Source organism: Cygnus atratus, chromosome 5 (genome assembly GCF_013377495.2).
Source record: "Cygnus atratus isolate AKBS03 ecotype Queensland, Australia chromosome 5, CAtr_DNAZoo_HiC_assembly, whole genome shotgun sequence".
Classification (NCBI taxonomy): domain Eukaryota; kingdom Metazoa; phylum Chordata; class Aves; order Anseriformes; family Anatidae; genus Cygnus; species Cygnus atratus.
The window spans coordinates 18,670,127-18,686,474 of record NC_066366.1 but is presented as its reverse complement, the minus strand read 5'-3'; positions in this window follow the sequence as shown (position 1 = coordinate 18,686,474).

The window sequence follows — 16,348 nt, the reverse complement described above, 5'->3', positions numbered from 1 at the left end:
GGATCAAGAACAAAAACAACAATAATAATAATAAAAAAAAACCCTCACCCTCTTTTGTTGGAAGGGTTGACTGTTAAGTGTAATGGGGCAAGAATGATTTTTGTTAGCCAATGTAGTGCATTAATGTGTTCTACAAACCTGAGAATGTTTAGAAGCTCAAAAATAAACAGGCTTTTCTATTAGCTACAACTTTTCTGCTCAAGAGATATAAAGGGAATAATGTTTACTACTCAGGTGACAGCCTTACTAGGTCTTAAGCTTACTGAATATATGTGCAAGGACTGCTCATTACCTTCTTGCCGTAAGCAGCTTCTATAGTGTCTGCAGATGAAACTGATAAAGCACTGCAGTAAATAGTAGAGTACCTGAAACAAACTTCCTCTTGCAAGAAGTAAACGAGGGGCAGCAAAGTCTGTCTGTGTCAATACTGCCTAAATATGGCTCAGTGTAAAAGAGACTTGTATCCCTTTTGTCTAAGGGCTTTGTCAGGATAATTGCTTGCAGAACTTAAGAAAAGAGAACAGTGCTAGAGATACAATTTTTCTACACTTAAAAGGAGAAAATTACAGCCAGAGTGACAGATACAATTTTGATACAATTTAGAAGCTAATTAGAGGTGAAGGCTGATAAGTAGAAGCATGCATGTCTAAAGCTTAAAGAGACCTCTTCTGTGAATCTGTACACCAAAGAATGTGATACCAAAGAATGCGGAATTTCACTTCATTCCTACTGCTTTATGAGCCCAGTAATTTGCCACTGACTGTATATAAAGAACATTAGTTATATTAACTGTTTACTTTTAATAGTTCTGGATAGCATACTTTACTACTAGCAACTAAAAAACAAAACAAAACAAAAACAAAAACTACCATTTTAGTAATCTAGTTTGTAATTGATAATAGGTCTAAAATTCTGATGTGGCATATCTTTTATATATTAGGGGGTTAGATGTAACTGAAATAATAAAAGCCATTTTTACACATATCTAAAGACCTCCCTGACAAGTAGGGTGACCCAGAGCACATTGCACAGGATCATATCCAAGATAGTTTTGAATATGTCCAGAGAAGGAGACTCCACAGCCTCTGTGAGCAACCTGTTCCAGTGCTCTGTCACCCTCACAGTAACAGAGCGTTTTCTCATATCTAGCTGGAATTTCCCATGGTTCAGTTTGCACCCATTGCCTCTTGTCCTGTTGCTGGGCACCACTGAAAAGAGTCTGGCCTCATCCTCTTGACACCCTCCCTTCAGATATTTAAACACATTGGTAAGATCTCTCAGTCTTCTCCAAGCTGAACAGGCCCAGCTCTCTCAGCCTTTCTTCATAGGAGAGCTGCTCCAGTCCCTTAATCATTTTAGTAGCGCCTTCATTGGATTCACTCCAGTAGCTCCATGTCCCTCTTGTACTGGGGAGCCCAGAACTGGAAACAATGCTCCAGGCGTAGCCTCGCCAGGGCTGAGTAGAGGGGGAGGATCACCTCCCTCAACCTGCTGGCAACACTTCCTAATACACCCCACGATATCATTGGCCTTCTTGGCCACAAGGGCACATTGCTGCCCACCAGGACTCCCACGTCCTTCTCCACAGAGCTGCTTTCCAGCAGGTCACCCTCCAGCCCGTACTGGCGCTTGGGGTTATTCCTCCCTACCTGCAGGACCCTGCACTTGCCTTTGTTGAACTTCCTGAGGTTCCTCTCAGCCCAACCCTCCAGCCTGTCAATCTCCCTCTGAATGGCAGTACAGCCCTCTGCGGTATCAGCCACTCCCAGCTTTGTGTCATCAGCAAACATGTAAAGGGTGCACTCTGTGCCATCATCCAGGTCACTGACGAATAAATTGAACAAGACTGGACCCAGCACTGACTCCTGGGGGACACCGCTCGCTACAGGCCTTCAACTAGACTGCACCGCTGAGCACAACCCTCTGAGCTCTGCCATCCAGCCAATTATCAATCCCTCTGTGGTGGTTTTACTCAGCTGGGCAGGTGAGGTCCACCACAACCTTCTCTCCCTCCCCCTTCTAAAAGGGAAATGGGGAGAAAATACAATGAAAAGGGCTCAAGGGTTAAGGACAGAGATAAGGGCAGGGAGATCACTCAACAATTATTGTCACGGGCAATACAGATGCAACATAAGGAGATTAATGTCGTTTATTGCCTCTCACTAATAAGCTAGAGCAGTGAGAAACTCAAAGCAAATGAAAAACACCTTCCCCCCATCTACCCTCTTCTACATCATACCCCTGAGCAGTGCAGGGGAATGGGAAATGGGGGCTGCGGTCAGTCGCTAACACTTCATCTCCACCGCTCCCTCACGGTCACTCTCTGCCCCTGCTCCACGCGGGGTCCCTCCCACGGGATGCCGTCCTTCCCGAACTGAGCCTGTGGGGGCTGCCCACAGGCAGCAGCTCTTCAAGAACTGCTCCAAGGTCCGTCCACCTGCTCCACCGGGGGCTCCTCCACGGGCTGCAGCGTGGAGATCTCCTCCATGTGAGACCCATGGGCTGCAGGGGAACAGCCTGCTCCACCAGGGGCCTCTCCACAGGCCGCAGAGGAACTGCTGCTCTGAGGCCTGGAGCACCTCATGCCCTCCTGCTGCACTCACCTTGGGGGCTGCAGGGCTGGGTCTCACTCCTCGCTCTCCCAGTTGCTGTTGTGCAGCAGTTTTTATTTTTATTTTTTCCCTTTCTTAAATCTTCTCTCACAGAGGCACAACCAACATGGCTTATTGGCTCAGCTCTGCCCAGTGGCGGGTCCCTTTGGAGCAGGCTGGAACTGGCCCTTATTTAAAATGGGGCAGTTTCTGGATTCTTCTCACAAAGGCCACCCCTGCAGCCCCCCACTACCAAAACCTTGCAACATAAATCCAACACACCACCTCATTGTTCAGACATCTATCCTACACTTCCTGAGCTTGCCTGAGGATGTTATGGAAGACAGCGTGTCTAAAGCCTTGCTGAAGTCAAGGTAGACAGCATCCACTGCTCTCCCCTCATCCACCCAGCCAGTCATCCCATCTGAAGGTTATCAGATTGGTTAAGCTTGATTTCCTTTGTGAATCCCTGCTGATTACTCCTGATCACCTTCTTATCCTCCATGTGCTTGGAGCTGACCTCCAGAATGAACTGTTCCACCACTTTTCCAGGGATGGAGGTGAGGCTGACTGGCCTGTAGTTTCCTGGGTCCTCCTTCTTGCCCTTTTTGAAGACCGGAGTGACACTGACTTTCTTCCAACCTCATGCGCCTCTCCTGTTCTCTGTGACCTCACAAAGACGTTGGAGAGTGGCCTAGCAATAACATCTGCCAGCTCTCTCAGCACTCATGGGTGCATCCCATCAAGGCCCATCGATTTGTGGGTGTTGATTTTGCCTAAATGATGTCTAACCTGATCCTCCTCGACCAAGGGAAAGTCCTCCTTTCTCAGACTCTCTAGTGTCTGAGATTCTTGGGGGCTGATCTTAGCAGTGAAGACAGATCAAATACAGCTTTCTGTAAGTCTGCCTTCTCTGTATCCTTCACCACTGGGGCACCCACCCCATTCAGCATCAGGCCCGCATTTTCCCTAGTCTCCCCTTTGTTACTGATGTATTTGAAGAAGCCCTTATTGTTGTCCTTGACATCACATGCCAGATTTAATTCCAAGTTGGCCTTCATCTCATCTCTGCATATTCTGATAACATCCATAAGTTTCTTGTTTACTAGTCAGAAAATAAATAAGTAAATAAATAAATAAAATTGAAGTGATCTCTGACTTTGGACAACAGTTACATAGATTGCAGTATGTTCAATTTCTTTCTTAGGCAGCTCAACAGGTAGCTCTGTTAAGTGACGGACAAAAAATACAAACTGAGAAAGATAACATAAAGAAGCAGTGACAAGAAGAATGCTAAGGAATTTAGTAATTATCCTATGACTTAGTAAATATCCTAAACTGAACCGTATAAACAAAGTGCTTCAGATGAATGTCAGTTCCAATTTCAGAAACATGCCTTTAAAGAGTATGCTCCATTTCAGTTATTAGGACTAGCTTTCCAGGGTGAAACCACATTTTTAATGCTGTCTCATGGACTTTTGAGGTATGTTTAACTTTAATTTCCCATTTTTGCCAAAAAATAAAATGTATCTACATTTTCTAATTTTATTCCTTACTACAATCTATGCTTGCTTGTTGTCTTTGTCTCCTTAAAAAAATCTGCAGAGCAGGCCTTATGTTTGCAGTTTTCCACTCCTCTAGTACAAACTGGTGTTTATCATCTTGTACCAAGAGCAGTTATTCTCTGTTCTGCCCTTGATATGGAGCACTGATGTCTGAGGACTTCTCACTTGTGCGAACTTTTGGAGGTAAATAAAACAACGTAAGCACTAGTATACTAACCACTGCAGAGCCTGCACCCCAAATCTCTGAGGACAAACATGAAAAACTTGTATTTTTCCTTTTCATTGCTTTCCCTCCTTTAGTTACAGGCTAAATCATTCTCCTCATAATCAGTACATAAGAACTCAATATCGCCATTTCATATTTGCTCCTTGTATCATAAATTTCATCATACCCACTCTCTTCATCTCTGTTGTGCTCTCCTTTTCCACAAACATCTCCTGTGGTAGGAAATGCTCGGCCTATTAGTTGCAGTGGCCATATAGCAATAGTACACTTCTGTAACCGAAATGAAATGAAAGAGCTTCTGAACTTGGGTCCTGAAATCCTCAGCTGTAAACATTCCTGTAAATCTTCTGAGTCCATACATCCACACGACTAGGAGTCCTAAATTAAGACTTGTGTGTGTGCTATCTGGGAAGGGTTCGAAAGTATCTGAATTCAACATTAACACTGATGAACTTTTTTTTTGCTTTTTGGTGGTGTTGCTGGGATATAAAAACCAAAACCAAAACCAACCAAACAAACAAAAACCCCACATATTTCTCTCAGATATACACAGGCAAAAGCTTGGGGCTTATTTGGAGTTCATAGAGGTGGAGTGCTGATTTTACGCGACCAAGAAAACAGGAGGCTCATCTCTTATAAACACATTAATGCTGCCATTGCAAAGGAGTTAGGTATTTATCAAGTTATCCAAGTTGACAAAAAATAAATAAACCTGCAGAGGGTATTTGGACCATTCTGGCTTCTTAGAAATATCCATCTGAAAGTAAAATAATACATTTTCTGAAATACTGAATCATAGGTGAAAGTGAGCTAATAATTCTCCTCTGAGCTCACAAACCAGCTGCTCAGATTTTTTGAAGATGTCATGAAGTTGATGTCAAATCAGCTGATGTCAGCTGATAAAATGAACGTTAATACCTGCAGTTCTAGACGTGATTTCAGATTTCTGCTGGATCTTTGATTTTTTTCTGGTTAACAAACAAACAAACAAAAAAACACTATTGGTTCATACAGGCAAAAATAATCTAAGAAATTGAATCTGATTCAGAATTTGATGCTTTAGTATGAGTAAGAATAATACGTTTTATATCTTTTACAAGCTCTTTTGTGATTATTGAAATATAAGTTATTATTATTATTGAAATTTACTAATTTAATAGATTTAATAAATTGTTGAAATTTATTACTTTGATAATTATTAATGAGTAGTATCATGGCAAATTCCAAAATTATGAAGATTTTTATGAGTAGATCTGAAACTTAGTCTTAGAAAATGAAGAATGATGAACAATAGCCATGACCTAATAATACTTTGAAATGGGATTAAAAAATAAATAAATAAATAGGTAAGTTTTTGAATAATAGGAGTGTATCTGAAATCTGAAGGGGAAAAAGCCTGTTGAAGTGCTGTAAAGCAAGAAGGGACCACCAGAGCTGTTCAAAGACCAGACATTCCCTTTAGTTTATCTATGCATTTCTGTGTGCAAGTTGGGGTGAGCTGTCCTTTACTGATCCTGATATGATATGTAAGCTCTACATTTTTACGCAGTCAGTGAAGCTGTGAGGCATAAGGTCATACATCAGCTGAACATAAATCAGTAGTTGGAGGAGTCAGATAAAAGCAAACATATTACTGAGAAATTTACCAGAGTATTTCCTGTATTCATGAAAAGGTCAGCTGTAGAACTTGAGGGCAGCTTTGTGTTTTAAAAAAAAATGTAACCATTTGGACAGAGAACATAGAAAGCTATGTGAATTATAGAGATCTAGTAAGTATAACTTATGAAAAACACTTCTACAAATTTTTGGTTAGCTGGTAGATAATTGAGGTGAGAAGTAAATGTTCAGACGGGAAAAAGACTATTGCAAGAAAATAGAAAACCTTGGCCTCCAAAGCTGCATTTTCAGCCACTGGATTCTTGATAACATACTGTCTGTCCACTTATATTGACACAAAAAAATAATTATTGTTCTACTTACAGTTAAAGTTTGCCTACAATAAAATTATGCAAAAGCCTGGAAAGTTTGTCTTCCTGATAACAATTCCTTGCAAATTTCCAAAACAAATACAACATGGATCTTTTGAGTCATCTGTTTTACTGTGAAATACAGCTTGTGGTCTAAATTGATTAGATGAATGTTCTGTTGCAAATAATCTACATCCTGTAGATGGGGTTATCAGACTATATGCAAATGAAGGAAAATCCTTTTTTTTTTAATTTATCTGAAATCAAATACTTATTTCAGAATAAGTGACTTGGAAATGCCTGATGTCATGTTCTCTACTGTGCAGTTCTTTATTTTTGAAAAAGAAATAAACTTTTCTATCATTTATTGTAATAAAATAATCTTTGATAAAATAATATAGGAAAGAACACCAATGCAGACAACAGGCAAGTGATTTAAAACAGATGTGAAATTCCCTCTATGTGGGAAATTATAGGCACTGGTGATGACATTAGACGCATATGACTAATCACAGTTAATGCTTGCTGTTGCCAATTAGACTTATTAGCACAAGCAATTTGAGCACAGGATGACATTACTTTAATTACTGTAAGCAGCTTGTTCATTTATTGAGTACTGTGCATTTAGAAGAGGGTTACTCTATCTACAAATTAATCATAACCTTCTTCATCATTAGAAATTCAGGAAAACTGAGGGAAGAAAGACTTTACCATGGAAAGAGAAAAAATTGGGTGATGAAAGTCTGACAGTAATTTTAGTATTTTACTACTATTTTATTTTTTGATAAAAAGACAAAAGCTATTGTATGATTTCTGTCTGAAAGCTGTATGAGTGGGACAAAATTGCTACCATTAGAGTTAAGGCAAGACATTATGACCATTAGGTGGTAGCAATGCAAAAAAAATCTTGTGAAGATGTACAGCAAAAAAATAAGGCTGAACATATCTAGAGGGAAAAAAAAAAAAAAAAAAAAAAAGAAACCCAGAACTTATTTTCTACTCTTTTATCATATGAAGATGCACTCCATTTTGTTAGTCATCTGTACATGCTCAGTTCCTTTGCACAAAGAAAGAACTTTTTTCTCCCTTTCTGGAGCAGTGATTTTTTGTGGCAGACTGCCACAGCTTGTTCTCAGGATGAGTATATTTCTGTTCAGAATGATCTCTCCTTTCTCATTTCTGTGCTGAAGTCTATACTGTGAAGATCTCTAGCAATACATACCAAAGTGTTAAAGGGCAGAGGTATATACACAGCAGCAATCCAAGTGAAATTGTAAGATTTTTCAAAAAATGAAGGCATTTGACAAATTCTGTCTGGCTTGTCAGTGGCTTGCTGACTTGTTGTTGTTGGTTTTGCTGTTGTTTTGTTTGTTTGTTTGTTTTTAAAATAAGGTCACCACTTAAGAGTTTCTTTGCTCTGGGTGCACACAGTGCAATATTGCCTGAAAAGTTACGATGCTTTTGTCAAAGACTGGGATCACAACATCTGATATTCTATGATGACACTATCAAAATAGTCGTGAGACAAGGATGAGGTTGAAGAGTAAATGTGAAGACTGCTGTATTTTCCTGGCTGCAGAAAGTTATTTTTATTCTTCGTGAGTTCTTTGCATAAACTTAAAAAACAAAACAAAATATCAATATCGACAACACCACCACCTGTGGTGTTTCCAGCCTGAAGGGTACAAAAACTACAAGGTATGTTTGAAATGATAGTCCTATTAGCAAACATTGGTGGGCAGTAAATTTTCCATTGTTGTTTTGATTTTTTACCCATGGTAAATGGTAATGTTGTCTACCATTGCATCACCAGTGAGCAATTCTGGGCCACAGAAATTATTTCAAAGAAGGACTTGGCCCGTGTTATTCAAGGAACAAAGCCCAAAGGAGGAAGAATTAGCACTTCAGGCTGCTGTGTAGGAAAGGGCATTGAGCCATTGGCTGCAGAAAAGAGAATCTCTAGAGAAATGTGGAGCAGCATATTAATTTCAACATTGTTCTTCACTAACTGTGAGCATCCCAGACATGAAACACAGCTTTGCACACATTTGGACACTTTAGCCTTTGAAAGGCTAAAACTGGCCTAGTCTATACAAACAGTATTCCACTCACCAATTCTCCTGACATGTTACTATTTAAAATAATGTCATTTGCATAGGAATTTTAATGACTCGTGCAGATGCAGTGCTGTGTGTGAGGAATCCAGTGAACCCCTGATCACTAGTTTGCATCACTCTAATAATCTAATTCACATTTTGATAAGATGTGGGGGAGGCAAGAAAGGAAGGGGCAATCATACCACTGTAGTTTAAGTTGTTTGTAAATATACAATTCAATAGGGAGGAAAAAGACCTTGCCAATGTTTTTGATATTTTGTGATGAGGTACAATTAAAAGCATATTTACTATGCAACTGGTATTCTGCTCTGATCTGGCCAAGACTAGCTATTAGAGCTATCCCAAGCAAGTGTTATTCTCTGTCACTGCTGATGGCTCTTTCCATAATGCTGCCAGCTACTGTATTCAACTTGTTGGCAGGGTCCTCTCGCTGCATTTATCTAGTTTGGAATTTAGATATCCCTGTCTGCTAAGTGTGGAGAACAGGCTCAAACTCTGCTAGTCCTGATCCTATCCCATTATTCTTTGGCATGCCCTGGGAAATTACTAATTTTTATCAGGTTGCATTTGCACAGACTATGGGGTTCTTTCAAAGACAGAAGTCACTGTGTGATCTCCAGGCTTAGACTGATAGAAAGAAGTAATGTAAAAAGACAGAATTGGCTTTTGTGCTTGTTTCGTGACCTGAGGTTCTATTTTGGCTGACCACAGTAGTCAGCAGCACGTTAGTCTGTACTTACCTTATGCAAAAAATTTCTATAATGAATGCATTTCCCAGTGGTGAACTACCCACCTCACTCACATTAGAGACTCACAAATGCTTTTTACTCTATCACACCTAGTCACATTGCTCATGAAGCAAATAAGGAGCATTCAGCATAATTATATTTCCATAATACTAATGCTTCTTATGTTTCCTTTGTGCTGATCTTTCCAGAGTCTTCTGCAACCCTTTATATTATTAATACAATTTTCTTTGGCTAGTTTTTTAAAGTAAAAAATCTAAATAAGCCTGTATGTTTTAGAACAGTCTGAAATATCTTATCTTAAACCAGCTTTCACGGGGAGCTGCAAAATCAGGAATGCTTGCAAAATAGAAGCACAGAGTAAACAAAAATATGTAACTCCCAGTAAAAATATATAAAAAGTGAGCTTAAGTGCAAAGCATATAGATATTGTTCAGAGCAACTGAGTAATTCTGTGCTAGCTGTTCAGTTATCCAATGATCTCATTCTCATTCCATGTCAGTGTCAAACTATCTGTAAACATGCTGGATCAACAACAGAGTCCAAGACCTGTTCAACTTTCGTTGGCTCCTTAATACGCAGAACTTTATTGCTACTCCCATGGGACAGCAGCTACTGTCTCAGCCTGTATTGTACAGGGCCAACCTGACCACCAGATAGTACTCAATAAAAGATTTCTTATCTAACTGTAGTGGGTAGATATGTTAACCTTCCGTAAGACTGTCTAAATTCCCATCCTCTGTCTTCCCTCCCTGTTTTTTAACTGTCCTGATTTAATTACAGAAGTTCATTATAGTCCCATCTTAGGAGGCAATGAGTTTATCATTGGCAGAACATTTGGATACAAGCCTGTAACCTAAACTGTGTTTCTGGGCATCTCAAGATACCTACACCCTGATGAAGGGGATCCCACTTCTGCATTTACTTTTAAAACACGGTTATCAATTATTGATGTGGAAAAGGCTGCACATAGAAAGGTGATAAAATTTGTCCTCTGAACTGAAATAGGAGAGCAAAAATGGAAGTAATCTGCACCACGTTGCAAAATGACTTCACAATATTGAATAAAAACAGACAATATTCTAAAGAATAAATAATATTCTACATAATATTCTGAAGAATACTATTCTGAAGAATATAGAATAACAATAAAAGGTACTGAGAGCAATAGCAGAGATGATCAAAGGTAAGAAACAGCATATACCAAAGATAAATAGAATTTGTCTTCTGTGCGGAAAAAGTGACTGAGAACACGATGAAGAGTTTTAAAATCATGAAGAGAAAATGATCAGTTTTCTACACCACAAGAAGTTCATTGAACTAAATTATCAAGCCACAAATTTAAGAAAAGGAACTACATAACTAAATTTGGAACACTGCTACAAATTACTGTGGAGGAAAAATCTTGGACAGGTTCAAAAGTGGTTAGAGAAATTAATGGCAGAGAATAAAAACATCAGGACTGTTCAGTGTATTGAAGCACCCCTCAGTTCAGGAAGTCCACATGCCACAGACTGTTGTAAAAGGGGGGATATCAGCAGCAATGTCACTTCACTTGTCTTTTTCTTTTTTCTTTCCCCAGCCATCTATTACTGTCTCTCTGAGTCAGATTGGTAGTAGATGCCTGCTTGAAAAAGCAAGCTTTGAACAAAATCTGTATTAAAAGGAGGTATTAAAATGTAAAACATTCTCATTCATGTAAACAGACTTATGTATTAATCACAGAAATACTGGCATAATCAGACATTTTAAAGTACAAATGGAAATTTTCTATCAGCTAGCTTCAGATTTATTAGATGAGATATTAGTTGCACTCCAGCAGTGCCTCCAGCTAAGGGGAGTGAGTCCCAAAGCAATGTGTGTGATTATGACTATATTTTCATATAGTATGTCTACAGGGATTAAAAATTGTTTTGAAAGTGGAGACTGACTTCAGAGTCATCTAATTCATCACTGAGATAGTCTTTTTATGCCAGTTAGTTGCTTTTGCCAACTGCAGTTGAAGAAATATTTTAGTTGGAATATTAGAGCTTGCCAATAGTTCATACACTTTCCCTACACTTGAGTTTAATAGCTACTTAGTCTAAGTCGTACCATTATGATAGTAAGTTAACTGTGCCAAAATCTGGAAATATTGACATTAAAGCTATTTCAAAACACCGATTCTTCCCCTTAAGAAAGTTCACCCTTTCTTTATGTCCTCTTGGAGACTCTAAATACTGGTTAGAGTTTGGAATAAGTTATACATCCTACATCTTTATAACAGAGTCCTGCTTTAGAGCAAATCACACATCAAGAACTGTTTTCTTTTTCCATTGATTTCTATTCTGTATTACAAAAACACTTACACAAGGATGATCTTTACACAACAATAATTTCATTACTTTTCCCCAATGCATGTTCCCTGCAAGCAGGTTTTAATTCTTTATTCTTTTCTGTTAAAATTGCTTCTTAAATTTTGATCTGTGATGCAATCTCCATAGAAGTAATATATATTGATGTTTAATTGAAATATTTCTTTATTATATGATAAACTGCCAAACACTGTTACCAAGAATACCCCGATATTTTGATATAACTCATATTTACTTACATCACAGGAACATTTATAGTTAGGTTAGGTTGTAGTTTATGAAGATGAACTCACAGAGCAGTTGAAAGAATTCCCAAAAGCTTTATTTAAGCATTCTCTCTTTTTTACTAGAAGCTATGTTTCTGGGGAGTAGAAAGTATTTTTCAGGGTGAAGGACTTGGCAGTAGGCCTAATTCTTTAATATCAACAGCATATCAAAAACTTCAACATCCACAACAGCTTAAATTATTGGCCTTCTTTTTTGTCATTTTTTTTCTAGAGCATACATGCTGCATAACATTGTGTTAAGTGAAAGTGTAATCACAAATTAAAAAAAAATGTTTCTAGAAACCTTCATATCATTTATTAAAATGACCGTAATTCTTTAAGACATAGCTACAGAATAAAAGGAAAATTTCAGTTACATCTATGGCTGAAAAGAAAATATGCTATCAAGAACAGGTACAATAGCAGATGATAGGTAAACCAAAAAGTAGAGTAGGTCAGCATTTGACCTATGGTCTGTAAAGTGCTGGAATCAGCTGAGGAAAAGGAAGGCAGAAAGGAAGGAGGGAAGGAAGAAAGGAAAGGAAGGGAAGAGGGAAGAAAGGAAGGGAAGAAAGGAATGGAGAAAACTGTATCATCTTGAAGTCAGGGATGGCAATCTAACAGATTCTGACAATTTCCCTCTGCCTTTTTTTTTTTTTCTCTTTTTAAGTACTAATACCATCCGCATTTTTTTCTGATTAATTATCTGAGCCCAAGGTGCTCTAATTACATCCTTAAACCAGGTGATGGAAGAACACTGATTTTATAAACTATTTCACAAACAACGTGTTCAATATTTACTATCATAAATATTTTTTATTATATAACTTTATAACAATTTCAGCAAAATTCAATGTGAAGGAGCCAGAGGAACCAGACCGAGCAATAAAACAGAATCTAGCAAACAGAATGATAAGGATACATAGATGTGCATACAGACAAATGTAATTCACTTTGCTTACAGTGGAATTTGTCTGCGGATAAGAGGACTAATTTACTATTTAATGTTTTCCAAATAGTCTATGAATTAGTACTTTGTTTTAAAAATGCTGTCTTGAGAAAAGATTAGTGTGCTTCTTAATAACCCAGAATGACTCACAAGGCTTCATGGTTGACACCAATTGCATTTTAAAGGTCTTCATTTGCAGAATTCTAATAAAAAACATTTTAGATGCCTCTAAATATTGAAATGGTTTTGAAATCATTAAAATTTCCCTAAATATCACATACATTCTTCAAATAGGAGTTAATGCAGGAATAAAAAGCAAATAAAATAAGCAAGCTAACCATAAATATACATAAAATGAGTAAATTTCATTTATACAAACTGTGAATGCCATTTTCTAACAGTAGACCATACAGTGATAACTGACAGATAAATGTGATGCTCTTTAAAGATACGTTAACAATTTCTGAAACCAAGATCAAGATTTCTGTTATGAGAGAAATCATGGAAAAGAAAATGATCTAGCTATTTCTAACATCTGAGCTTCAGGTCAGAAAAAAAGCAGAACTGCCACTTCAAAGGATAAGATTTTTTTCTTACTGTTCTAAAACTGCTGTAATTACTAGCATTATGCACACAGGATCTATAGAACCTTTGCAATTAAAGAAACTATCTAATATGTGGCAAGTCCCTGCTGTTTATGCAGTCAACAATGAATCTTCCAGCATTTTTTTCATTAGCTGATGTTTTCATACTTGAATTACAAATGAAAATGTGGCCATGAAAAACATCACATTTTTAACAGTCACGGTCTAAAATTTGAAAGCACATATGTGATATTTATTTCAGAGATGCAATTCAATGCAGTCTTAGGACAGCACAAACTGAGTTTTTTCACCTTTATGGTTATAATTTTTTTATTAATATTTTTAACAAGCTTGTTTTCTTCAGGTTGAAGTCTATAACAGAAGATTTAGTCAACACTAACATTCTTCAGACTTATTTTGAAAATATATTTATTGTTGCAGTCTTACTTTACTTGTATGGTAAATGAATAAAAGAAGGAAAAAGTGGTCATTCATAGAATCAAATGAAATACATAAATGTCCTTTAACAGATGGGGCATTTATCTTTCTTCTGTTCTGTTCATTTTATTGAGGTGTCTATTTTTCTGAGTGGAACATGGGAAAATAGAATATGGAACAAACCTGGAGTGACCTCATTTAAAAATAAGACATCTCAGTTTATCTGAAATAATGAAAAATTAAAAGCACATATCTTACTTTACCTTGCAGCATGTTCAAAGAAGTTTCTGTGATAAATTCAGAAGGTGTCTGCTGCTAAATAATGCAGCAGAAGGATTTGCATTGTTTCCCCTACATTGGCTGGTGAATGTTCCCCTACAACGAAGTTTTCCAACTGCTTATGCTCCCAATTTAGCTCTTAAAATACCAAGAATTTCAGCAAGTTCTTACTGGAAGCTGTTTGCCAGTGAGGCTTTATATACTGTTTTGATTATAATGCACAAAACTTGAAAGATTAAAAGCTAATTTTGAAACTATCCTTTTCAGACGTCACATTTCATAACCCTTTGTCTTTTTGCACCTTTAGCTGTAGTTCAACTTGTTTTTCTTGAATTTGTGAGTGTAAATAACTGCCTACTTATAAAACATTAGGTTGTACTTCCTACAGCAGTTGATAGCTCTACTAGTTCTACTTAAAGGGACCCCTAAGAGCAATAGGACATTATACTGGAGCAGAATATCAATTACCAGGAGAATTTTTGAAAGGAAGCTACATTTATATACACTAAATTTGACAAAGTTCTCCAGAAAATTGGTGCAGATTATCTGCCATACCAGTCAAGATATTAAGATATTTTAATAAGAATATTGAAACTTATTGAGCAATAGCCTTTGGATTTTACTTAGAGTGATATAATGTTAAAGAGTTGCTTGTGTTCAACAGACATTTTAAAAATGCCTGAAATAACCTCTGTATAAGTCACAGAAAGAACCCATCTTTTAAAGCTGTAAACAAGTCGGGAGACAACTGAAAGCTGATGAAGCCCAAAAGTCCTCTCCGTATAAACAAGAATGTTATACTAATTTTCCATAAAAGTGACTGGATTTGGCATGTTACAAGATACATTTTTGACCACTTGGTAGTACAAACATAGAAAGGTCTATGGAAAAGAGTGGTGTGAAAAGAAGAAAAAATGCTAATAAGACACTGTTTTACATAGTAAGGAGGAATTAAAAAAAAAAAAAAAGTAATTTAAGCAATAAATAGCTAACTAATAGTCTATTTTTATGGATCTATGGATATCTTTACCCAATAGTGGAGGTAGTCCTTCTGACCACCCATAATATTTATTTGTTGAATCACGTGTGGGCGATGCCAGATTCTGTAGTTATATCAATTCTGTTCACAAAGATGTATTAATGATATTCTGGACATATAAAGAAAAATAAACTGGAAACAGAATAAACATAATTATTCCCATTTTTATGAAAACACACCTTGAGAAGAGCGTTTTATTACAGAAACATTTATAAAATTGCTTGTTTTCTTCTTGAAGTGCTAATGCACACCATTTACCTTTTCTAGCCAGTAGATATCTAATGAAAAACAGGCGTAAGTATTTTAATAGTCTATAATTTTACTTGTTTTTTTCCAGTATATGCAAAGCTTATTTGATAAATATTATTCAATTACACAAGAAAACTAGTAGGCTAGCTGTCTGCCAGACATATTTCTGCATTTTTCTGGTTTATTTAATTTGCTTTATTTGATTATTTAGGGAAAAAGTAGCCTGTAAATTTTCAGTAATAATTGAACTGCTGGGAAGGAAGGAAGGAAGGAAGGAAGGAAGGAAGGAAGGAAGGAAAGAAGGAAGGAAGGAAGGAAGGAAGGAAGGAAGGAAGGAAGGAAGGAAGGAAGGAAGAAAGGAAAGAGGATAACACACAGGGAAGTACCTAACCATTGAACTAATCTGAAAAAAAGTACCCTTTTGTTTTACCTCAACATTTGTAGACTTGAAGTATTACAATTCAGGTGAAGAATGAATATATTTTTATATTTTATATAAAAGGAAAAAAAGTACAATCTTGCTATGGAGACTGGTTTATGAAACCAGGCATTTGAGGCTGACATTCTGAAGAACAAATATATACTTTTGTGAAACACTTAAATAATTTTTTTAAAGCTTCTAGGTAATTATTAGGCAAGTTTGTTTGTTTGTTTATTTATTTATGTAGAAGCACTAACATTATCTACCTTTATTTATCTAAGGCTCCTAGGACAGGATTTTAGCTGCTCACATTGTCAGAAGGAGAGAGACTAACTTAAATATTCAGAATCACTTCTTTGAGACCCTGCTGATTCCTAATTTAGGTACTTACAAACCTGAAGATAGACAGTATGAAAATCACTTCCTGAAAAAAAATGAAATATTGTGGTTCTGAATACTGGCATCAAGACATGTGCAGTGATCTTTTCTTGAACCTATAAAGATCTTGAAATAGTAGTTCCAAAAGAGTTAGGAATCATTTTTATTTTCCTTCTATT